The sequence below is a fragment of the Columba livia genome, chromosome 5 (genome assembly GCF_036013475.1).
Source record: "Columba livia isolate bColLiv1 breed racing homer chromosome 5, bColLiv1.pat.W.v2, whole genome shotgun sequence".
NCBI classification, from domain to species: domain Eukaryota; kingdom Metazoa; phylum Chordata; class Aves; order Columbiformes; family Columbidae; genus Columba; species Columba livia.
In genome coordinates, this window is record NC_088606.1 from 68,074,779 (window position 1) to 68,099,447 (window position 24,669).

The following is a 24,669-nucleotide window of genomic DNA, read 5'->3' on the forward strand; positions in this document are numbered from 1 at the left end:
TTCTGTCACAATTAAACATTGCTGTCAGATGGTTTCAAGTGACTTGATTTAGTATCCACGCTGGAGTGCTTCTGCCTGCCTGGGAACCATTGGTGGCTGCTGGATACAAAAGCCCCTTGTTTGGTGGCAACTTTCATAACCACACAGGACTTCTGGACACATGCACACAACCTGAATGATTCTACTTGAACGTGCTCTCCTGGAGGATTGTCATATCAAAAAGTAGATGAAGTAATGAGTGAAAAGATGCATACTTATGTTTTTGCTTCTCAAGGCAAGTGTGTTAGTTACTTTTGCAAGCTCTAGAGTTACTGACTGGCTTGAGCATCTTTCAGAAATCTCACTGAAGTCTAAATTTGCCTCATGTCCTGAAGCACTTGCAGGTTTCTGTAGGAGGTTTTGTGGATAGATAGTTGTGTTAACCTTTTATGCACTGTATTATTGAAACCAGTACAAAGGCTTGTACTAATTTTATTCAGGAGAACAGACTTCATAGGATCCAAACCTGAGATGCTATGTACCTTAAGCACAGAGGAACGTCTCAGACTTGGGCTTTATTTCTCCTACATATGAAAGTGAGAGTAGCAGGTGGTATCACTAGCAATTTTTTCTCCCTATAAAACCAAACTGGCTTTAAGTGTCTTCTCATTTGTTCAAATTCTCTTGCCATGGTTCTATTTGATTTTTCTCCTGTTTGTGTGTGTTATCTCTGAATTCTGGTCCGGAAGTTCTTTCTGTATCTTCATTCCTGGTCTTTCTGCATATGTCCTTTGCTGCTCCTCTTGCTTTGAACTGTGTTCTTTTTGCCTTTCCACATACCTAATGCCTTCTTTATAGTCCCTTTGTAAAGGTTATATCCTCTTGTAATTCAGGAATAGGGCTAAATGTGCTGATAGACAAGCTTTAATATCTAATGTGAAGTGCTGATGATTTTTTTTTTTTAGTCTGTTAATGCCTCCAATACTGCTTCCTGTAATACAAGTCATTGGTTAGCAATCTGTTGAGCAAGCAGATGACAACAATTTATCTCTAGCCAGAATTTGGAGCAAAGAGCACTGGTAGCGAAACTAGGAGCTGTGCATTGGACTAACTTCACTTAGCTCTAGAGCCACTTGCATGTTTGTTAGTACTTTCCTTGAGCTGAAATTTGTTTTCTTTTGCTGATCTAACTTCCTTTAGACAAAGTCTGGCGAATCTCACTTCCTGTCCTCTCACTTTCAGCCTTTGCAGTTTATGCCCTGCAGCAGTGATAGGAAAACCAGGTAGCTTAGGAAGAGAATGCTCACAAGAAAGTATCGGCTATCCCAAGGAGTTCTCAGGCAAGATCTGTTTCCAGCTGACACAGAACTTCACTGTCGCTTGAGCTATTTCATAAACCTTGTTCAGACAGGAAGCTTTTGAGAACAGTCTGAACACACAGGTAAGAGGTAAATAGGTTTGATCAGTAATGCCATTGGCATCTGGAGAGGAAGGTGCCAAGGTGACTAATGTTTCCTGCGGGAAATGCCACACACTTGAAATCTTACACATCCATTCTAACTGCAAAAACAAACTCTTCTTAAAATTAAATGAAAGTTAAATTGCTTAAGTAAACTGCTCTAAAAGCTTTCAGCAGAATGACATTTCCTTAATCACAGACTTGGTTGATATAACACAAGTTGTGTGGTGTTTGTCAGTATGAACATTCATCAAACAAAGTGCCTTCTGAATTTGGCAAATCTGTGGTTAAATTTCAGAGCTGGAAGAGCTCTGTTGTAGAAGATGACAGACAGAATTGTGGAAGAAGGTAAACTTTCAGTGTCCTCAGACATGAGTTATTATTCCTAAAGAGAAAAAACAAAAGACCTTCTACTGTGTCAGGTATTTTTGAAGAAAAGAAGTCTGAGATGTTGCCTTTCTTTCGTAGCGTGTTTTCCATTTGAACACAAATTTGGTTTTGCACGTGTATTAACTGGAGGTGCAGTAACAATATCCTGCTCTTTGGCTACTGTGGCAGTAGTAAATTTCCTTCACTGAAATTACCAGTTAGTGCAGTTCCAGTACAGTTGAAATGCTATGTATGATGCTACGCTTGGAATAATATGATTGTCCAGATGATGCTTTTTCTCCTACCTGGGTAACCTGCAGCTGGGTGTGGGTTTTCCTGCACAGCTTATTTCCCTGCTTCTGAAATGTTTCAGTGGTATCATACGTGTTTAACAAGAAAGTTCAGAAGAATGGAAATCATTTGTAATGTTGGACACTGCTGGAAAGCACATTTGGATCCTCCTAAAGCCTGTGAATCTGGATTTTCACCATTTTTCTTATGATCTGTGTGCCAGCAGCAGCACCCTGAGGTTTAAATCTATCCTTAGACTTCAGACTGGCCAGAGAAACAGAAGAGAACAGGAGACAAAGCCTGCCCCTATTTCTTTCTCATTCCTTGCTAGGATAGTGCTACAGTGAAAAGCTCTTCAAAGGCTTCAGAAAAGGGGACAAGAAGAGCTGAGCTTTTAACTTTTTTGGCAATTAAGAGCAACTTCCCTGGTGTTCTGCATGCCTTGAACGTGCACTACACCGATGAGCCCTGCAAGCAGCAACCCACCCAGGCCCCAGCCACTTTCATCCCAGACTAGGGAATACTTGGCTTGCTGCTTTGTTGATCACAGTCTGGAATTCTTTGAAATAAAGTGGTGGCATTCACAGGGCCACCCTTTCCTCTGCATTTGTATAAACTGTCTGCTTCGAGTCAAAAGCAGTACAAGAATTAAGTCAATAATGCTGTCCACTCTGTTACACTAAGTGGGAGGGGGTTTAGAAACAATGGCAGAAAGTTGAGCCCCAACCAATGCTACAGATAAAGAGTCTGTGAGGTGCATGAGACAGACATGCTGCAAGGGGGCAAAACCCACAGGCCTGAGCCATTCTCTGTTCATTAAGAATCAGCATTCTAAAACACTAAGACAGAAATCACTTTTAAGAGTATGTCTCAGATATTTACATGGGCAGAGTCTGCTTCCAGGAGGTGGGAAGACTCCCTACTCTTACAGAAGCAAAAAATCCTAATTATTTTTTATGAAGAACACTCACTTCACATTTTGTGCCTTTCTGACTGACGTACCACATTGTGGTTTCCATACATTCATGAATTCTGCTTTGGTTCTACCAAACCCACTATAAATCAGGTCCAACTGTTTTTTAGTTCATGAAATGTATGGCTACTTTTAAAAGTAGACAAATTATACCTATTGCATGTGCATCAGCAAATAGTTCTAAATCTTTCCTCTGTGCTGCTGCTGATTTCCCAAATAATAAATATTCCAAAATGGCTTTGGGCTAAACTGTAACTTCTGAGGTGTTGTGCTCCACGCTGTGCACGAGTGATTTCCCCAGCGGTGCTCCGGTGTACAAAAGCTTAGTGTTCTTATTCTAAGGGAGTTATTTGACTGTGGTCTTGAGAATTGCTGGGTAGAGTCTCTCATTTAGCCTTAGGCTATGGGCACTGCAGTTACATTAATGTGCATGTGCTTAAAAAATTGCCCTTAAAGATTGCTGAAGAAAGACTGAAGCTCTTTCAACAGTTTCGTTCTCTTGGTTCTATCTTACAGTCGTCGCCCCTCTGCTTCGTTAATCTAGCAGAATGCCGTGTTTAGAAACTTAGAAGTAAGGATGTTTTATTTCCGTTCATTCTTTATCTGATAGAATAATTTAAATTATTAAACAAGCATGTGAATATTGAGGTCACTCAGTAAGACCAGGGAAGAGTGCTGTTCCTTTGTTGGCTCTAGAAATATTTGTTCCTTACTCTCCTTTTGTAATAAGTACCATCCAAAACTATTTAATTATTGATCCTATGGCTGCAGCTGGCATGGAAGTGTGAGTTCTGAAGCAGAGTCAGCCGCTAAGTGATATAATGCTGAGGAAAGACAAACGTCGGTCTTCTGTTCATTTTCTGTGCCTGAGCTTATGTTTGTTTTTCCAGCGCCTTGGATTTTTTTGATGCACATTCAGTCTCTGTTGAATTGTACAGTTCCTTTCCTGAACCTAAACTAGTAATGTATTTTGATGTAGTTTAATTCTTTAAATAATCATTTGCTCAGGAATCATTTTGTGGGGAAAAAAGAAGTGTTTGAGCATTGCAAAATGCAGTGGTGGCTGGATATGGCGTGTTGGTGCATTCCCTCGACATCCAGTCAAAATGGATTCAGGAAAGGCACCCTGGCCCCTGTGCTGCACCAGGGGATCATTTACTCCTGAAGAGCCGGCCTGCATTAGTACTGTGCCTGTGCTGGGAACTAAACTGGCTGCAACTTGTCCTTTCATTAGTCTGTTCCCATGGCTTCACAGTCCAGATCTGCTGATAGCCCGTTTGAAAAGATAAGCATGGCAGGGATTAAATCTGACCCCAGGTAGGCACCAGCTGTTTCAGTGGCACATTGTCTGCTGCTGTGTTTGCAGGGGGGCCATGGAAGGCTTTTCTTTATACAGCTTTAGTGGAGTGTGCCATATTCTTACACCTTGGAAACTGGCTTAGATCCTGTGCAACTAAAAGCAGCAGTTTTATATCAAGATGTAAAACACAAGTGTCAGCTGAAAGTAGTCTCGTCTAGCCTGAAACAGAAAACATTACTGGCAACTGATGTGGGCAGCTGTAAAGATAGTCTCTGATTTGCTTAGTGTATGGGGAATATGTAACAGGAATAGTCTATTTTATGCAATTTAAAAAGTTATTATTCCTCCTCATATCCTGAGCTAGACAACAATGGCAGACTCACTGATCCTGTTCCCAGTTCTTTCAATAGGTAATTCCCACACCACTGAACACTGGTGCCCTCTTCATTGCTCCTTGTTTACAAGCATTCATTGCTGCTACACATGTGCTCTGTGCACCATGATCTAAATGGATCTTTGCTTCCTATCAGCTAAACTGAGGAGATTTTTATCAAAGTGAGCACTATATCTATATAGACTGCCTGCAAATTGCTTCCTAACTTTTTCCATTACAAGCTTAAGTTTCTGTGGTCTTTCACTATATGGCATATTCTTCCTCTACCTTTGTGGTTTCCGGAGTGGTCCTTGGTTATGTATCTACGTCCTTTCCAGCAATGGTGCGGAGCAACATGGGTGGAGGGGGGAAGGAAGAAAAGCTGCCAGGGGACTGGGAACACACTGTTGCAATGAATGAGGCTCATGGAAAAGAGTTACAAGTTTCCCTTCTTCCCTGGGAAATTCACACTGGTCCTCTTAAAATGGGAGATGGCAAATTTGGAAATGATGTTTGAGTAGCTGGACTTGTTGTAAAGGAGAGGTAAGAAAATGCTTCTCCTGAACCTTCTTGCTGATTCATGATGGTAAAAGCCAAGCTGTTTCATTACGGTAAAAGCCGAGCTGTTGGGTATTGTGCTGCAGAAGCTGTGAATGTTTTGGCAAAGCCCTGTTAATGTTTCTGGCATTTGTGGTTTTGTTAAACTTCTCTTTCTGAGACAAAGAGGGTCTCAGCAAGACCCTGTTCTTCCAGACTGAAGACCCTCCACTGTCACCACTGCTTCTGGCTTTGCATGTGATACTGGACAAATCATTTAAGTCCTGGGGTTTTGTGGTTTATAAAACTGGTATTATACGTTATGTATATTTTCTTATCTAAATATAAATATTTATAAATATTTCATTTCTGCCGAGGAGAAATGGTTCATAAAAGCAAGGTAACATTTTGATAGCTTTAGCTGCAGGTTTCCTAACCTGTTTTTGGATTAGTAATTTCTGTTGCGCCCTGGCACTGCAGTGCTTGTGGCCAGCTGAAATGTACACTGCAGCCAGGAACGTTTCACCAAACTAGGATTTGATATTTGTATCCAGAGAGGAAAACAGGGGAACCGTTGCCCCAGACAATGCTGTTGTTTAAATTGGAGCGCAGTTGTTCTACCAGCTGTTGAGATCCAAGCTGTTTTCTTTGAAAACTAAGCTATTTTTTTAAACTCAAAACTGAATCTTGAACCTTGACCTGGATATTGGTGAAATAATTCTTCTTAACTTGCAGCTTTTAGGAATGTTACTTTCCCGTTGGATTTTGGTGTGATAGATGGGTGCATGTTTGGTTTAGGTGTCATACACATAAATAATACTCTTGACATCTGTGATAGCTTCCCTGTCATGTTCTTAAACCTCCCTTTATTCCTCCTAAGTTATTCCAAATGCATTCTAAAATGTTTGTTGTTGTTCATGTCTGGATTTATCATCCCCCCTTTTCTATCTCTTCTGTGGTTTGCAATTTTTATATGCGCTAAATGTTTCATTGTATGAGGGTTGTGTTAATGTGCAACGGCACCCCACATAGTCAAAGCAAACCCAACTGTCAGTTATTATTGACAGTGATCATAAGCAGTGCGGAGCCTTTCCATAAAACGGGGGATCTGTCCCCTCTCTTTTTGTGACATGGCGTTGTCTTTGCTCTCAGAAGCGGCTGGGTTTCAGTGATGCTGCATAGATTCTTCAGGGTAGAAGTTATGGTACAAACACGAGTTTTTGACCTCAAAATAGCTGTGAGCTGGAAAGCTAAATCCAGCTCTAATGAATGAAGTCGGAAAACTGACGGCATTCAGCAATTTCACGGGCTCAGGATATTTTCTAACAAGAAAATTCATTTCTGAGACTTGTTGACAGAAACATCAAGAATGGAACTGCTGCCTTTGCTTCCACCCACCCCAGCCAAGAGCGGAGGGAGGAAAGCAGCTCTGTATAAATAGCTCTGTTCCTGTCCTATTTGTAAATTCAGTGCTTTTTGTGTCAATGACATCACCCTCTTCTCCATGGCAACTCTCTACGATGTCAAAACTGCAGGGCACCATCAGAAAAACTCACACCAGCAAATGAACAGGTTGATTCAAGATGATTTAATTGAGAAACAGTGGAGGGGGCGACAGGAGGGGGTGGGAAACGCGAGCAAACAGGCTCCTGTGAGCTCTGCTGCTCTGGAAAGCTTGCATCTCTAATGACTGTCTCCTGAATCTCTGCCCCAGCTCTTCTTTGTGTCAGTCCTGGGAGGAGGAGGAGGTGGGCGGAAGGCGGGCAGGCATCTTATTCTCCATCCCGGTGTGTCTGGAGAGCAGCTCTACAGGTGACTGAGCAGGAGGAGCATGACTGACTCACTGCTGAGTTATTTTCTCACTCTCCTCCTCTCGCCCTCCCATCTTTGCTGGTTGTGTTTTCCCTTGGCCCAACAGCTCCTATTTTTCCCCAGGCGCTGATGAGAAAAAAATAAATTAGCAGCAGGCTTTCTTGTTACCTAATGTTCACAAAAATGCGCCTGTGGTTATCTAGGTGAGGAGATAAAAGCCAACTCTGTAAGAAAGAAGAATTAATTGTCTCTTGGATACAACATTTTTATCTTAAAAAAAAAAAAAGTGCTCCTCCTTTCTGAATGTTGTCCAGAAAATACTAAAGTAACTGACATGCCAGGAAATTGTAAATAACTTCTTTATCAGACTACCTGTGGAAAATACCTAATTGCCTCACTGGCAGCCCTGCTGGTTTTGACTTGATTTCTAAACTGGCTGCAGTTGGGGGAAGGTGTTTCACTTGCTGCCTTGATTACAGAACTGGATTCTGCTGGGTTCCATTTGGGACTGGAGGAGCAGGAACAGAGTAGTTACATCTGCGGAGTTTCAGCCAGTGTGAACTGTGCTTCAATCAGCTTAATAAATCTGTCCTAGTTTACATCCTTATGAAATCTAAAGCCTTAGAACAGTTTGCCTTCCTTCTTCTGCAGGGTGCCATGGGATCTATTGCTGAAATTTAGCCTGCAGAAGTGTCAGCTTGATATTATATTTTGCATTTTTGAAATTGCATGACATGAATGCAGCAAGTTATGCAAGATCAACACAACACCCACGGAGTTCGTATATCCAGAAAGGGCCATGGCAATGCTTTCCAAATTGAGAAGTAACACTTTGGCTTGCCTGAGCAATGGAATAACGCTGTATTTGCAGCTCATGGTCTGCAGTTTATACCTCTACAGGGCACAGGAGTCTTTAATTACAGATTCTCAAAGTGTGGGGCTTTGTTATGTGTGTTCACTCCCTCCCCACCCCAGGGTGAAGTGTAAGTCAGCCGTCCTGCCATTTCAAGGCTTAGTAGAGGGGCAACGTGTGTATAATCTTTATACACTAGAATCTTGATTAGCATCTTGCTCTTGCCTTTTCTGCAAAATGTCACTCAACGCACAGTCCCATCCTCTTTGCTGAGATCACAGCATCAGCCCACGATAAGAAAGGTCCTAGAAAACATCGATTCACTGCATTACAGAATCTTGATAGTGGTATGTGTCTACAATGAGATCTCATCAGTTTGAACTGCAGGGTTTTAATGAAATGTATCGCTGTGCTCTCCTTTGTCCTCCAGCTGGGAGGATGTTTCACCTTTGGTGAGCACTCACACCTGTGCTGAGTGTGAACGAGGGGTGGGGCTCCGGTTGTCCTCCCGCAGCTGGCGCTGGGCAGGGAGCAGCTCCAGGGAGCAGCTGGGAGCTCCGGCTGTTCTGTTCGCATGTGCCTGAGACTGAACCAGGATCTTTCTGAAGAAGCTTTAAGATGAAATTGCTGAGAATTTTTGCCTGAAGCAAGGGATGTTTCCCGTGTTTAAGACAAGCAGCAACCTGCAGTTAGAAGGAAGAAGGGACTGAATTCACTCCAGAAGTATTTCTTCTTCAGAAGTATTTCAGATCTGTTTTTCAAGGTAAGCCTGCTGTTGTGGGAGGTAGATGGGGCAACGGGGTCCAGCATTCTGAACACTGCAACTGAGAGGACTTCTAAGATTTGTTGTTGTTGTTTTTTACCTGTAGAACTGAAATCAATCTCTGATGTTTCTGGCACTCCCTTTTTAGCCTGGAAATTTAAATCAGGCAATAAGAACTAATTTTCTGAGGTCTGAGGCCATAAAAAAGAGGTGAGGAGGAATGTTTTTAACACTGCCTTTTGCCTGCCTGTATTCCAGTGGTGAATAAATGCCATCGACTCTGCTTCTAAATTGTGTACTCAAATAGAACCATAAGCGTTGTAGGAAGAGTGGGTGAATGAAAGTAAAATTGAGTGAATAGACACGAGCTTATGGTTTACTAATTTTGTTTAGTGCTTTTAAACATTCACAGAGTGTTTGTTGTTCTGTAGGGAGGCAATAGGAAGATGGGCCTTGCTTTGGAAGCTTGAACTCAAAGGTTTTTAATAGGCTTAGTTTGAAGAAATGCTATTGAAAAAAGAGCAAGGAGATAGGACTTTTTTTTTTAAAGCATCTGTTTGAATTACGCCTGAACAACCAGTTTATAGCTGTTGAAAATTGTGGAAAGGCCAGAAAGTAGTACAGAGCTCCTCATCACAGCTGCAGGCAACTTATTTGAAAAGCCTTATTTAAGGTAGGAAAAAATACCTTGAATGGATAGAGGTGGCTCTGGAAAAAACTCATAACATCTAAAAGTCTTTTATCATCAGTATCCTGTCCTCCCCGTTAGAAGCTAAAAACTGAAACTCCTCCTAACTGGGAACCCTCCAGACAGAATTGTATGTTTAGGCTGTCGTGTATAAATGATAGACCTTGATGAAAGCACAGCAGAGCACACATTTTCCAAAGGTGCTGAAGCCATTAAGGAAGCACTTACTGAGCCTTGAAGTGCAGGGAAGAGTGTAGGCGTGAGTCTATGCTTTCGCTTTGCACACTACTGGATCTAATACTTGTACGCAGTTTCATTTTGCTCTTGGAAAAGGAAAATACACAGTGCTCGTAAAAGCAAAAATATCTCGTGTTTAGGGAAGTGTAGTTTGTAAACTTTTGCACCTAGAGCTGAGAAGGAGGAAGAAGCCTTGTCAAGACTGTGAGAAGTGAAATCAGGAGCGATCTCTGACTTGTTGGCTCCTCCTCGCTAGGTGAGGCACGGACCGGAGCGGTGCCGGGGGAAAGCTGTGCTCTGGGAAGGCTGCGGGCGCTTAGGTGAGATTGCCTGGGGATGGCTGGTTGCGTCAAATATCCTGGCAGGGAATGGGGGCCAGGAGGGCATTTGGTGCCAGCAGGGGTTGCGTAACGTTGTGCTGGCTCTGCAGCTGGCTTTGCCAGGCGCTGGAGCAGTTAATACTGTTGGATGCTGTTGCTGCAGTTTGATTCCACTTTGTAGAAGTAGTTGAGATGAGGCTATTCCTGCCAGCTTCGCAGTCAGAGTCATCAGTTCTGCCTCCGACACTTGGGGAGCATGAACGAATAACTCTTAAAACATTCATCTAGGGCAGCTTCCAAGAATCCTGTGCGCCAAAGTCTACAATACATTGTGATCTGATTCATTATCCCGGGATAGCAAAGACTTTGAAGAGGTGTTTACCCAGTGTCTGGACACACTGGACTTCAAGCTCCCAAAGAAAACCTGCCTTGGCAGCTCCCAGGAGTGAGTTTGGAGAGGACGGGGGGCGATGGACGGGCAAGCCAGGCTGTAGAGCAGCAGGGAAACCAATGTGGGACATCTGTTGCAACGTGCTGTGGGCTGGTGCATGGGACGGCGAGCAGCCAGCGTGGCTTTTGGGGGGTATGGAAGGTGCTGCTGCTTTGGGCACAGGCACTTGACGCCAATTTAAACTGGAATTCTGCGTAACCTGTGTTAAGCACCTTATGATCTTCCATGGGGTGGTTCTTTACCTCAGTAAAATCTTGTATTGCTTTTTGCTGACGGGAGAGGGGGCTTTTTCCAGTTCCTGAGAACTGGGGAGAGAGGGATGAACAGGAGGAAGCAAATGATACTGCTGGAGAAAAAAAGCACAGCAAGCTAGATAAAGGTGATCCTAACTGAGGAGGAGGGTTGCTGTTTAATTAAAACTACTGCTAAAACCCAGGCTCTTAGTAGTAAAATAAATAATAGCAGGACATGAGTAATTCCTCTCGGGGGAATGTCGGAGACAAAATTACAATAATGTAATAATAAAAGGGGCGTGTGTGCAATTGCTCAGAGGAATAGTAACAGGATAGAATAATTTTTCGCTGCTTAGAAGTTCAAATGTGGTTCAAGTCAAAAGGGACTGAAACCTGTTAAAGCTCAGGCCCCTCGGGGCTCTCGGGCTTTCAGAAGGCAGAGTTGTCTGAGTTACTGAACCTGCCGCTGCTGCTTTACTCGGCAATCCCAGCAGAGGCAGGAGGCTGAGCTCCTTCTTGAGTTAGCAAATGATGGCAAGTTAAGTGTGTCGCTTGCTCTCCTGCTGCTCAGTCAGTGTGGTTTTCAGTGAATTAAAAATAAGTGTTTCAGGCCCAGACTTGGCATGACTGAGCCATGTGTAATGCATCTGGAGGCGAGAAAGGACATTAGACCATCTTTTGCTTCCTTGTTTCCCTCCCACCCCTTATTTCTAAGAATCAAATAATTTTAGAGCTCCGTCTGCATTCTGCAAGCTGGGATGTCCATTCTAGTAAGGTGGTTAAATAGTGTAAACTCATTAACCACTCTCAACTGAGTAATATACAGTGACATAATTTCTTTTGCATAGCTGCTTTGCATAATACTGCACTTCAGTTGTTGTTACTCCTTCCATTTCATCCTTTTCATTTCTATGACGTCCATCTGTTTACCAGACAAGGCCTAGAAAAATTGGGGCAAAAAAACAATCCCAGAAAACTAAATGAAAAAAGCAGACAAGTCAGTGTAAAGAGGCTTTAGCACACCTCTCAAAAAAACCCACAAACCAACAACAAAAACAAAACACCACCAAACAAACCAAACCCAACCCGAAGCCAGCACCTGAAGCAGCTGGCATTGTGGCTGCCTGCAAGCTGTCATGTTGACACAGACTGGCATGCGTTGCTGTAGTCAGTTATTGGTCACAAAGTTTGTCCCAAAGAAAGCCTCCAACAAGTATTCACGTTCCTCAGGACTTGCTTAAAGTCCAGGAAGGAAGAGCAATGCTTCAACCAGAGAGCTTTGGAAACTGCTCAGTGATGTATCTTTGCTCCTACAGGTTGCCGAGGGGAAGGCAGAAGGTCTGGTGAATCTCTAAGAGACTTGGGTGGCCATTTGCAACAGCAGCGCTTTGCAGGAAACAGCACAGCCCAGAATCACCAAGGTTAGTCAAAGCAAAGCATAACATAATAGTGTTTTGTGGTAGATACAGAACGTAATTCATCGTTTGCTCTGAAGAATCGGGCTGTAGCTGAACTACAGCTCTGAGTAGCAGAGCTCTGACCCAGCTGAGGCAGTGCACACAGCGCTCTCAGGCCAGGGCCAGGTATCCTGCCCATATGATGTGCAGATACTCAAAACACCGTTGTATAAAAACGATGGGTTAGTTCTTAAAATGAAACATACCATTTCAAATTAGAGAGCAAATGCACTCAGCAGTTTCAGCAGACAAGTGTCTTTATGAACTGATAATGTCAACTTGATGGCTCTGCACTCAATCGTTTTTCCCCTGAGAAGGTGGTTAAATTGAAGTGTCTGTAATGGCAGTGTTAGCTTCCTGATGGCCTGCTGGTTTTCTGACTTTCCTCTCTGCAATGCACGATGCCTTAGAAGTGACTATCTTTTGTTTTTCTTGTACTCTCACCTTTTTCATTTAGATGAAAATTTTCATAGATCTCACTTACTAATCTCTTTGTAATTTGATTGTATCCTTGCCACTGTGTCCACAAGACAGCACTAACTAGGCTGCTGAGCCTGGGTTGCGCTGCTGAGAGAGTTTGGATCAGGTCAGTGTCCTCCCTGCTGTGTTGTGGGGTTGGTTTTTTCCTCGCCTGTGTCAACCCCTGAGCCTTCTTTCAAAGCTGTGGCTTTTCAAGGCATAGCAGGAGCTGAGGGTTTTTCACAGCAGAGCTGAAGAGCTGTGCCTGTGTGGGGAGAACAGGTATTAAAGCCTTTCCTCAGTCTGGACCAGGAACAGAGGGGCTAATATGCCAGAAGGCACTACACAGAGCTTAAAATAACCAAGATCAGGATAATTTGGCTTTAAAAACCATCTGGGGTTTGATTCAGTGCTCATTAAAATTCATAGTAGCCTTATGATTGGCTTCTGGAAGAATTAAGCAGGGTGTTACACTTTATAATGAGCACTTTGGGCCTTGTCCAAGAAAGTACATAAATGCATACAGTAATGTTAAAAAGGAATTTATTTCCTGTAACATCCAGTTTAGAATAAGAATCTGTCTAGCACTTGTGGAAGTCAGTGCAAAAACTCTTTGCAAGGAGTTTAGGTTGGATCAGAGGAACAGATGTTCCAGCTGACTCTGGGAAGAAGCCTCTCTGGGCAAGTCATCTTGGAGCGGTTCATGCTACAGCAAGCTGTCCAGTTTGCGTACGCACATAATTAATCTGCAGAAAGCAGAGCTCCTGAGTATGCAGTGAAAGGTGTGGAAAATCAGATTGGAAACCTAGATGCTGGATGGAATAATTGGGTCATAAAATGAAAAATGCATGCTGTGTTTATTTCATTAGAAACCTAAATGTATGCATGTCACAAGTAGTTTAGATCTTGTACTACCTCATCAACCATGGGTGATGTTAGTGGGCAAGATGCTCCTGTTTGTGACTGCCACCGAGGAAACGCCCTGCTTTTTCCACTTTCCTATAAAACAGGCACTCCTTGGTGCTAAAGGCAAAGAAAATACTAATTCTACTGCTTGCTCTCAAATCAGGAGTTTGCAAAGCTCTTTGGGCTTTCATGTTCTCTTCCAAGTTCTAAATGTGTTCTCCTTAAGCTTCTGTAAAGTAGCAGCCTGAGTGACGTAAAGCTGAGCCGATCACTTATTTAAAGAACGTTGCCATTTATTTCTGTGTCATTAATGGCAAGTTTTTAAAAGAGCCTCTTAGAAGTCTGGGTCACCTAAATTACAGGAAAACTTCTCATTTGTGGTCTGTGATCACCTTCATAATGGTTTGTGGCTGTTCTTGGGCTGAGATTGCGATTTGTTGAAAGAAGGAAATGACAGCATTTTCCGGATAACTACCCAAGTATTTCTGTAGGGAACCTGTGCTGAAGCACTTGGGCACAACTGTTAGCCAGGCTTTCAGTTTTCATCCAAGTTCTGCACAACAAGAAAATGCTCGTTTCGAGTCCTAACAAGCATTTGTTTTTAAAGGTCACATGCAGAAATGAACTAAGTTAATACTACTTAAAAACGTGAACGCGTTTCTCTGAATTCATTTATTTATAGAATTCATTTGGTGCTCCAGAGAGCACATGAACACAAAATGTGTTTTTGAATTAGTAGTTTGATGAATGATGATTAAGTAGATGGTTAACAGAATTTTTTCTCTTATTTTTATGATGCTGTCTTTAGAATCTCTAGATCTGCAGAACAGGAGACATACCATTTTATTTACAGCTTAAATGGCAATGTTTTATGTTGCTCCTTTCTTCTTTATTTATTATTACTATTATTATTCAGAATCTGGATATTTCCTTCAATTATATAGATATGTATATGTGTGAGTGGATTGGTTTCTGGTGTTATCTTGAAGAGGCTTCTGGTTGTCGTGCCCCGGTGGTTTCACTTGTCAGAGCAGCCCGCAGGACCCGGCCTGTTCAGTGGAAGGCGTTAGTTGCGCCTGCAGCCAGCCGCAGGCAGGTCTGTGTGCCCAGGCAGACCGTTGGCGTGTGTTCGCTTTGGACTCCATTCATCATAGGGTGGACTTTTGGTATAAAAGTATTGTTACAATACCAGAAACAGCTGGCATGTTTCAGCCCTTTGTAAGACACATTGCTTGACTGTGTGCACCCTTTAGCTTCTGATTTTGGAACCTGACAGCATTAATAGATGCACAAATGATTTGGGTAGTTTTGACTATTTTTTTTAATGGAGATTGGTGGTTGGAAGCATTATCGTGTGCCCAGCAGCTTGTGTTCTGCTGAAACAGCATGCCCAGACCAACCAGCATCTTATTCTCTCTTATGCCGGTATTTAGGCTATTATAAATTGCAGCCTGAATAAAGGCTAGAGGAGAGAGCTGAGGATGAAGAAAGTAAAACGCTTCTCTAACTACTGGTAGAAAAGACCAAAAACAACTCTTAGGGGAGGTAGCAATTATCAACTTTTTCCTCTGTTGTGGTGGTTAGTACACAAGACAAGGATGTCACAGCCAACGTATTTTTCTGCACCATATAAATAACTAAATGGTGATTATAACCATTAATCCAACCTGTGGACTGCAGTGCGCTCACAGCTCGTGCAGCCAGGGAATGGAGGGCACAGCATGCTGACATGCCTGTTGCAGTGGCAAAACAAGAAGGCCCAGTTCCTGCATTGCAGGTCACTGGCTTCAGAGTTGTGGCGGTGTGACTGTTTGTGGGGCTGAGCTGTGTGCCAGGCTGCTGAAACTACCTGAGTTTAAAAAGAAATGTTCATAATAATAAACCAAACAGGTTTAACCCTTTACCTCCTATTTCCAGTAAACCCAAAAGCTTTTCAGTGCCAGTAGCTGTATTGATTATCTGCAGGAATGAGCTGCCGTACAGAAGTATGGTGAGAGGAAAGTAATTCCTCAGTCCAGCAACTGGAGGGGGCTGAGATAAATTTGGCATTGCAATGGGGATTCCTTTCAACCCCTATTCAACTCAAACAGTTGCTCTCTGGCTCTACCAGCCTCCCCACAAAATAAGCTACCCATACAGCGCGGCAGGACAAAACACTCTCCTGCGCTTGCTGTGGGGCGGCTGCTGCTGGGAGGGTGACAGTGACATTGCCACCCGTTCCCTGACACGGGGCTCGGGCGCAGCTCTCTGGGGCGTGTTGCCTGCCCTGGCTGCTGACGGCTGCGCGCTCTGCGGGGCAGCTGTTGGCTCCACATGGCACCCAGCGGGATGGAGCCTCCCGGGCTGCACGGAGCCACATGGCTGGATTCTGACAAGCTTCAGCTCCAGCTCTCAAATTATTCTGGGTTCTTGAGAGTGCCCAGTAACTCTGGTTTTGAGTATACCCAGAGGTAGAGAGTGCCCAGTAACAGCAAAGGGCGTTAGACTATTGCTACTGTTATTTTAGCCACTAAGAATTCTCTGAATTCTGGTTAATACTTTTGCAATAGCTGACTGACCTAGTTATTCTGAACAGAAGCTGTGGTCTGTATTCCTCTTATGTCAGACAGGGATTTCAATCTGCATTTCTACAGAATCTTTAAGGATTGCAGCATGCTTGAAAAAACAACAGATTAAGCCGCCTCTGTTCTGTGGGAGTTAAGCATTGTCACAGTCATTTTACCAGAGTGCAGAATGACTTTCCCAAAGTGAGCTGGCAGAGATGTGCGAGAGGCAGGGGACACGGGCCTGCTGCTGCAGTGCTGCCATTGCAGGGCTCATTGTCCTGACTTCTGTGGAAAGCAGCAGATACACCTTTGGTAGAGGGTGGCATAGACTTGTCTGGTGGAGTATGACGTTACTTCTGTTATAACCTAGCAAGTCTGTGAATTTTTGTGAGTGAAAGATCTGGAAGAAGTGCGAGATGGCTGTGATCCCAGCTGTATTGATATTATCTGCAGGGAATGTCTATGAAGCCACAGGAATTTAACCAGTAGCAAAATAGTGTGTGCTGTGTTCAGGTGATCCTCTTGAGCTTTAGTTTCAGCTTCTCATCAGAGTGGGAGTTAAGATTTTTAAAGAGAGTCTGCTGGTTTCTTACTCTCTTTAAGCTTAATCTGCTTTCTTGCCTATGTTCTCAACTCTTGCTGCTCCAGCCGGGTGTTCTGTGTGGCAGTTTGCCGGTTCCCTTGCTGGCGATGCTTTGTTCCACCATTGGAGTTCCTGGTCTAGGACAGCCTGGCTGTGATTCTGCGCTGGTGCTGGCGAGAGCCTGGAGCAGCACGCATCTTGTTCAGTTGTACAGCTCTGCTGCATTTGTGGTTTGGTTTGAATTGGGCCAAAAAAAGCCAGAAGGGTAACCCTAACACTAGAGCAAGCAACCCTAGTAGAGGGTAACCGTGACATTAGAGCAAGCAACCCCAGTAGTGCTCTCTTGAAGTTTTCTGCCCCCCTCTGAATGAGATAGCCTTGGGGAAAGGTAGTGAAGTGTAAGCACTTATTCAAAGTGAAACTGCCTCAGGATTGCTGCCTCCTTATCTCCAGTGCTGCCTAATGTCATGTGTTGATTATGAGACTTGCAGACTTGATTCCTATCTCGTGCTTCCTCCCACCAGTTGATGCTGATGCTTTGTGAATTTGCAACACACCCTTTCTCCTACTGACCCTTTAGTCCCAGCTGTGTATTTTTTCACTTCCCTGGCCAGCCTACTCTGGATTTCAAGAGCCATGAAAGAAGAGGGACCACACTTCGTTGGCAGTGCCTTTGTGCCTCCTAGCAAATCCCCAGCTCGGAGGAGCCTGCTAGAAGGTGTAGCTCTGAACCACAGCCTAGTTCCTTGGGTAGAACAGGCCTAGTTCTTACTGGGATTTCCTGAATGCATCAGATTTGGTGTGTCTTGGTATTAGGCTTTGCCTGGAAGCCTTGTTGAAGCAGGATAAATTTTTCTTAGCAGCTTTCCCATGTCCCACAAGCTCCAAACGGGTGGCCAAGTATATTTCTCCTGGCTGAGGTAGAAGAAAGCTGTTGTGTAAGGTAGAGTTGGCTTTTGGTTTTTAAGATTAGAAGTGTGCAGTCTTGCCTGTTGGCATAGTAAAACATTGAAAAGTTTTTCTTATCTCACAAAATTCTGCTCCAGTAGAGATGAAACAGGCTTAAATGAAATCTCTTGCAGCAACAGTGCAGGGTGTGAGGTACTGGCGCTTTCCTGAAGCAGTGACATGGATGGGCAGGGTGAGAAAAAAGGACAGATCAGCCGTTCTGATCTGAAATGTGCTACGCTTTGTGTCTGGGGAGGGACGTGGAGGACGGAATGGCCCTTGCTGTGTGGCTAACTGAGGCAGCCTGCGGTGCGAGCCGTTGGTCAGGGCACGGGCAGCACTTGCCGGTTCTGGCTGCCGTGGTGGAAACACACAGGACCTGAATGAGCAGCACAGAGCAGAGCAGCCGTAGGAGGAGTGGGGTGTGGATGCGTGTGTTTATAGAAATGTGTGAGTATAATTATTTGTATTATCTTGTGCAATTCTCTAGCTAAGAAGGGAGCAGTGGGCAGAGAAGGAGCAGTGAAATGTTTAATAAAGGGACAGTTGCTAAAGGGGGAAAATTAGAGATGTATCATTTTTACTGGGAAATTTTTCTTCAAAGTGTGTAGGACTGCTGGGACCAAACTTGTGAACAGAAAGACTGGAAAGTGTCCGAATTATTCATTAAGATTGTAGGCAGCAGAAGTTCACACCAATTCAAAGCTGCCTTGGTTTCATCTAAGCTTGTTTCTTGACAAGTAAAATCAGGCTCTTCCATTTATAAAGAACTTGTCTTGTTCTAAAGGACTGTCTTAGCATGTAAGCCCATAAAATATAATACTTATGCAAATCTGAAGCCAGTTCCAAGCCTGGGTGACTCCTTGTAGAATATAAATGATGTTTCTTTCTGACGCTCCCAAAGCTATCATTGTGTAGACGGCTCCTCACTGACTAACACATCAGCAAAGCACAGATGCGAGAGCTGGCAGCGGCAGTTTGCACTCGCTGTTGCATTTCCTCCACACCTAGCAGGACTATGTTCTGTTTCCCCATCTCCGATCCTCCGCTGTGCCACTTCTGCCTCGCAAGCTCCGGTCTTCTGGAGAAACAATGCTGTCCCATTGTCCTAATTGTAATTTGTTATTTACTACTATTAACCTGAACTTTTCTTTTTTTGATTACATCTGCATATGGGGCCTGTCCTGTGGGAGGACACAAGCTAATCCCCAGACAGAAAGGGACCTGGCTCACTGTATTTCCTATACCTGAGGGGCGCTGCCGTCAGGTAACAGGCAGGAAACCTCCCTCGCTGTGGCAGGCTCTGGCAGGCAAGGACCTGCAGCGTGATGTAGAAGCAGTGACTGCGCTTTTGGGGAAGCAGCTTCCACAACTTAGTTAGCAGGTCTGGAAATGGGGATTATGAACTTTAGACCATCAGCTACAATGCCAGGGTTTCCTTTACATTCTCTGTACAAACCCCATTTCTGTTCCTTCTCCATAGTATTGCTGTAGATCTTGTGCATTCCAACTAGATCTGTGACTCTGTTGTACAAAAATACTGCAGCATAGTTAGGCGGGATGAATAGGTAGGAAGGAAAATGGGAATAGGGGAACGTTGCTAAAAGGTCACCAGGCCAGCCTACTTCTGCTGGACAAGCCAATCCCAGCAGAAATGATGACAGCCTAATGACTATTTGTAGCATGTCATTTATTTATTTTAAGGGCAGTTCAACAAAACCAAGGCTAAAAAAAATAATAAAAAACAATCATGGTGGTGGACTTTTAAGGCTTTTATCTCTGCACTTTGGACCCAAAATATCTCAGGGTTAAGCCAGCATTGTTGGTGGTTTGGAGAGACCAAGAATCCTCCTTATCTGGAGTGGAGAAAGAGCAGCTGATGGGTTTGCTGACATGAACTCTGACCTGTCCTGGGCTGTAATCCTCAGAGTCTCCCCTAATGATGGTCCCTTCCCGTATGGTGGAGCTGGTGTCCCGCTGAACACACGGCACTTGTGGAAACATCTATTTCCAGGAGCCAGAAAACCCTGAGGCATGGCACAGGCAGCGCTGCAGGATTACAGGGTGATAGCAGACTGCACACCTCGCAGCCCTGATTCATGCCCAGCGACAGGGGAAAAGTCAAAGCGCCAGGTCAGGTGCTGCTCATCTGCAATGCAAATAAATTGGCAAATGATTCTGTAGCCAGCCATATAGCAAGCAATTAAAGCTTTCCTGACAGGAACGACAAGGAATTGGTGGCAGATCCTGAAATCTGCAGCCAGGCGACACAGGCGGAGATGTTGGGATTCGTTAGAAACTGCAGCAGCTCTAGGCCCTGAGGCTGTGGAGCCAAGAGAGAAGAGCTAACAAGCAAGTCAGAGCTTTAATAGGTCAGCGGTGAAGTGGTGGGTTGAAGAGGGTGGAGGGGAACGGGAGGTGATCTCCCCAAGGTTTCTGCCTGCAGCCTAGCTAACCTCGGTGCCCAGGTGTGACTCTGAGCTCTTTCTCTCATCCCCTATAGGCAGCAAAAGGAGAAGACAAGATTTTCCCAAGAGGTTCTGCTGTCGGTGTGTGTCATTGTCCTTGGAAGAGGAATTTGAGGCTTCTCTGCGCTGAGTGCTTCTGTGTCCCATCTGCTACCACACCCTGAAATCAAACTCGGCAGTTTAGGTGAACCAGGCACTGTACAAACATGTCAGACTTGCCTCCACCCCTTTTGCTTCTCCCGCTTTCTTCAGCCGTCTTTCTCTCTGAAGTTTATCGGCGTGTCAGTGGATTCCAGTGGCAGAGCATTCCCACGTCACCTCTGGTGACGGCGCAATGAGGAGTCGAGGGTAAGCTCCTTCATATAGATTTGGGGATCAACACTGACTTGCTCGTTTGCTTTAAACCAGTAACAACACTGTCTTAATGGCTGCTGTTTCGTGCATTTGGCGATTTGTTTTCTCAGTGTACAGAGGATTGGGTTTGTCAGTTTAAACTAACGTCTTCACTCCCCAGTGGCTGTGCTGCCACGGCTTAACCCCTTCCCTTCAGAGCTAAGCCTTGCTACTGCCAAGAATTAGTGTAATGATCATGCATATGTTGGCAGTGCCAGCCTAGGGCAAAGAGGGGAATGGTTGGGAGGGTCATACGGTTTTTTTCTCTCAAGGGATGGTTTTGGAAGGGAAGAAAAATCAGGAGCTGGATTCCCTTGGGAGGGAGTTCATCTTTGCTCCTATAGCCCAGCAACACTGTCCTCCAATCGGCTTTGCTGCATGACAGTGGGAGAGTTTCCCTCCAGACCCTTCTTTCTCCTTTCACTTGGAATTGTCCTCTATTGGCATTATTGCAGCAAGATTGCCAGTAAGATCTTGTGTTGTTTTGCTTTCCAGTGTCTTTTGGGTGGGCCAGTGTATGGGTCTGTGGTACGTGGGGTCTAGCAATTTAGCCTGTTGACACTCAAAATGATGGGGAATGTGGAGAGGAAAATGCATTGTTGAATCTTGCAGGGTGATGCTCTTAAAACACTGGGGTGAAGAAGGGGTTAAAAATGACTCTGGATGATGCTTGAGAAAGCAGACAGCATGTCAGGAACATGCATGCTTGTTGCGTTTATGCGAGACATTGCAACATCTCCTTTTAAGTCTCTTGTATCTGCAAGGACCCTTGCCATATCTTAGGAGGAGGTCTGACTGACTCACCAGTTAAAGCCCCTCGTGTCTCTGTTCCTGACCTGGCTGCTGTGCTGGCCAAGATCCTCTCAGCACACCTACTGAAACCACGCTGTAGTACTCGTGTGTACGGATGCGTGAGTGTATTTTGGCTATACGAAAGCTGGCTAATCTCCTCCTATTTAAGTTACAATCTACAATTCTATTGGGCGTTTGTACTTAATTATTTTTGTCAAGGTGGTAACCAACATATACAGCCAGGCATTTACAGCTACAGAAAACAGTCCTGTCCATTAATGTTTGCTGATGCGTTTGCTTTCTTCTTTGCCAGGTCGTTAATGCCTTAATGTGTCTGGGGACAGAGTACTGAAAAAAACCAGAAGAGAAGTTTGTGGCTGGTGAGTGCGAGTTCTTGGGTGAGGCTGGGGACGTACATGGAGTAAGAGAGATTTGCTGAGTCTTCCTTGGCTTTTCTGAGTTTTGTGACTGGGTAAAACCTGAGTCAGCTGTGCCCCTGCACAGCTGCTGAGGAAAGAAATGCTGCTGCAGGGCACTCTCTCAAGCTCTGTCCCACTGAGGAGTCTCATTCTTGACGGTGTGATGAAGCTGTGTATTGATTTTCATATTTCACTCTGCCTTGGTATGTGCATCCTGTGTGCTAAGTGTGAGCAATGGTTTATGGAAAGAGCTATAAGCAAATAGTTTGCTGCATTAGTAACCATGCTTCCAGATGGACAGGGGTTATTTCTGTCCGGATGGGTGTGAGTATGTACGTACCTGGAAAGAATATCCTGGGTCCTGCTGCCGAGGCTTGCAGAAGTGAGAAACACAACTCGTGCTTGGTTGTGAAATGGTTTTCATTCACAAGGAGAAGCACTATAAAAGTTTGGCTGGCCTACCTCCCATCAGAAAAAAAGAGCACCTTTTAACCTACTTCTCTAGTGTGCTTGGGGAAGTTCACAAGCAGAAAAAAGAGCTAAATACTTCGTGCAAATTACTTAAAAGAGCTTGCAGTAGCCTACTCCAACCGCAAGTAAAAATTTGGCCAGGTTCTGAGTTCTGCATTGCACATCATGTTTTCCTGAGGGTACCAACAGAGGTGCCACGCTGCAGTTTCATCACATTCAAAGCTGCACATCGGTTCTGTACATGCACAGACATCAGCTCTGAAGTCAGCAGGAGCAGCTGAAGGGCAACCAGCGTGTTGGGCTGCACAGCACCGAGAGCCAGACACAGCACAGCAAAGTTTCCCGTCTTGCCAGGGGAGTATCTGGACAGGGGGACTAGTTTTCCTGTCTGTTGTACTCACCCTGCTCCTGCACCAGTCCCATTGGCTTTGCAGTTCTCATTGTACAGACTCAGAGCAATGCAGGACAGAACCAGGACTTGGCTGATACAGGTCTCGTTTTTAAGGAATGTCTCAGGATGGTTTCTAAAGTTGCAGGATTACCATATGGCTTGAGGGCTAATGCACTGAGACTTGGTCATTAGTGATATTGTTTTGAGACTTGATCTTTTGTTTATCTGGCATAAGAGAGCAATGTGAAGGTAGAGTGACAATAGACTAAAAGTTCAGATCCATTTCCCTCAAAAAACTCTCAGGAAATTACATTCACCCTAGGGCTGAGCCATTTTAACTTGTAGGAATTAGTAATTGGATTATTTTGTAATTAATTGATGAACAGAGGGTAGCTGTAGACAATAACAGTTATTTGTCTTTACTTGTGTTATGAGTGCACCTCAGGTTTTCATGTATGGAGTGCTGTGTGACCACTCCTAGTCATGACGTGTTTTTCCTTTCCAAACAGAACAGAATAACTAATACTCTCTCGGAGAAGACTTGTCTGCTGTGATGTAAAGTTCCGTATCGGTGTTGGCAGTAGTGAGCAGGAAGGCAGTCAGTCGGCAGGCTGTGGGCTTTAAGCTAACCTGTCTCTGCCACGTTTTGGGGCACACCACCTGGGCTGCAGTCTTCCCAACAGTTATCTCAAGGGGGTATAACCCAAGTGAACTGCCTTGAGGCTGCTGACAGCTATTAAATAGGTATGTACCTCACTTTGGGAGAACATGAAGATCATAAATAGGGACTAAGATTGTGTAGTGTTGTTTGGGAGGTAGTTTAACTCTTCCATCCCTATCCTTGGGTGGTCTGGGGAGGCACTGTGGTGGCTCTGTCAGCCCTTTGCCATGCTGCTGCAGCGAGGATTGTGATCCGGGACGTGTGTGATCGCTGGTACCTCTGCTGGGCCAGGTCTGCTTGCGAGCAATTGGCCATGCTCATCGCGTGCACGGCTCTTCCTTGGCTCCTGCCCGGTGCTTCCCAACACATTTGCAGCACAGGGCTACAGCTTCCCTCTCGTAACCCAGAGTGCCAGAGGCAGCTGGATCTGTGACCCATGACATGGCACAGAGGAGCTCGGAGAGGTTACCGTGCAGATAGAGCCATGGGACGTGGCACTCGGTGTTTCGAAGAGCTGCGCTTGAAGGAGCGTGTTCCCCAGATGCAGCCGAGCGCCTTGGCTCCTTCGTGTGTCATGTGAGCTGGCGTGCCAGATGTGGCCCCTTGCACTTGTCCCAACATAACCTCTTATCTGATATGTTAGCTGTTGCTATTCACGTGAATTTTTTGAGGCAGAACCTTAAACGTTCTTAATCTAAGCTCAGTAGCATTTTTGTGCTCATTTGGAATGGGTCTGTCACACAAGGCAGTGGAGAGTGAAGCCCTGTATCCTGCCCTGTCTTGAAACTCTTTGGTATTCTGGGTTAACAGCAAAATACAGACTCCTGTTTTTAACCCTGATGCATCCTTCATGGCAAAATAATGCCAGTAAACCCATTTGAAACAATGCAGTTACTCTTTGGCCATGAACAGTGAAGTGTGCATGTGTACGGCAGGTGTCAAAGGGATGCAGTGCTGTGTGGTTTTGTGTATCCAGAACAGTGGACAGTTCCACTGAGTATTTTAAAGGCTGGGAAAAAGGGTCATAGTTGGTACAGTCGTTATGTCTTTGCCTTTCGATTTGCAGCGTGCATCTCACTGGCTTGGGGGGAAAAGAATGCGATGAGTTGCAGCTTTCCCTTGGTGCTGTGTGGTATTTGCTGCCTGTAACTCTCTCACAAGCCTAACACAGATGGGAAAAGGCTAATCTTATAATGAAGGCATTGGATTGCAGCTGAGATTTGGGTGTGATTTCTGCCTGTGCAGCTGTTTCGGTCATGGCGTCCAGACCTACATGCTGGTGTCAAGATCAAACCTGTGGTCAGAGCGCGTCTTGGCTCCCACTGGGGCTGCGCACCCATGTTTTCTCTCCGTGGAAGCCAGGGTGTGTTTGGCCTGAATCTGGCCTTGATATGAAGTTAAAAAGCAGACAGGAGACGTACCTGGAAGCTCTTTTAGGTTTGCTAATCTAGACATAGCTGGGAAGAAATGGAGCTAGTAATTTTTTTGTCTCGTCTGCAAATGAGGGTGATAATTCTTTTTCCTTAGCTTTCGTCTC

At 44.6% G+C, this 24,669-nt stretch overlaps 1 protein-coding gene across 12 annotated transcripts in view; it reads left to right on the forward strand.

Annotated features, from left to right (window-relative positions):
• Positions 1 to 7,032: 7,032 nt before the first annotated feature.
• Positions 7,033 to 24,669, forward strand: part of PAK6 (p21 (RAC1) activated kinase 6) — a 39,030-nt gene continuing 21,393 nt past the window's right edge. The window contains exons 1-6 of one of the 12 annotated variants that reach the window (XM_065066397.1): positions 7,271 to 8,709; positions 8,816 to 8,919; positions 9,891 to 9,954; positions 11,955 to 12,059; positions 20,041 to 20,353; positions 21,504 to 21,570. The gene's annotated coding sequence lies outside the window, so the exon portion shown is untranslated. Of the gene's footprint in view, positions 8,710 to 8,815; positions 8,920 to 9,631; positions 9,955 to 11,954; positions 12,060 to 20,040; positions 20,354 to 21,503; positions 21,571 to 22,980; positions 23,216 to 24,669 lie in introns of those variants that run through there. The other 11 variants (XM_065066401.1, XM_065066404.1, XM_065066398.1 and 8 more) reach the window with 11 other exon arrangements.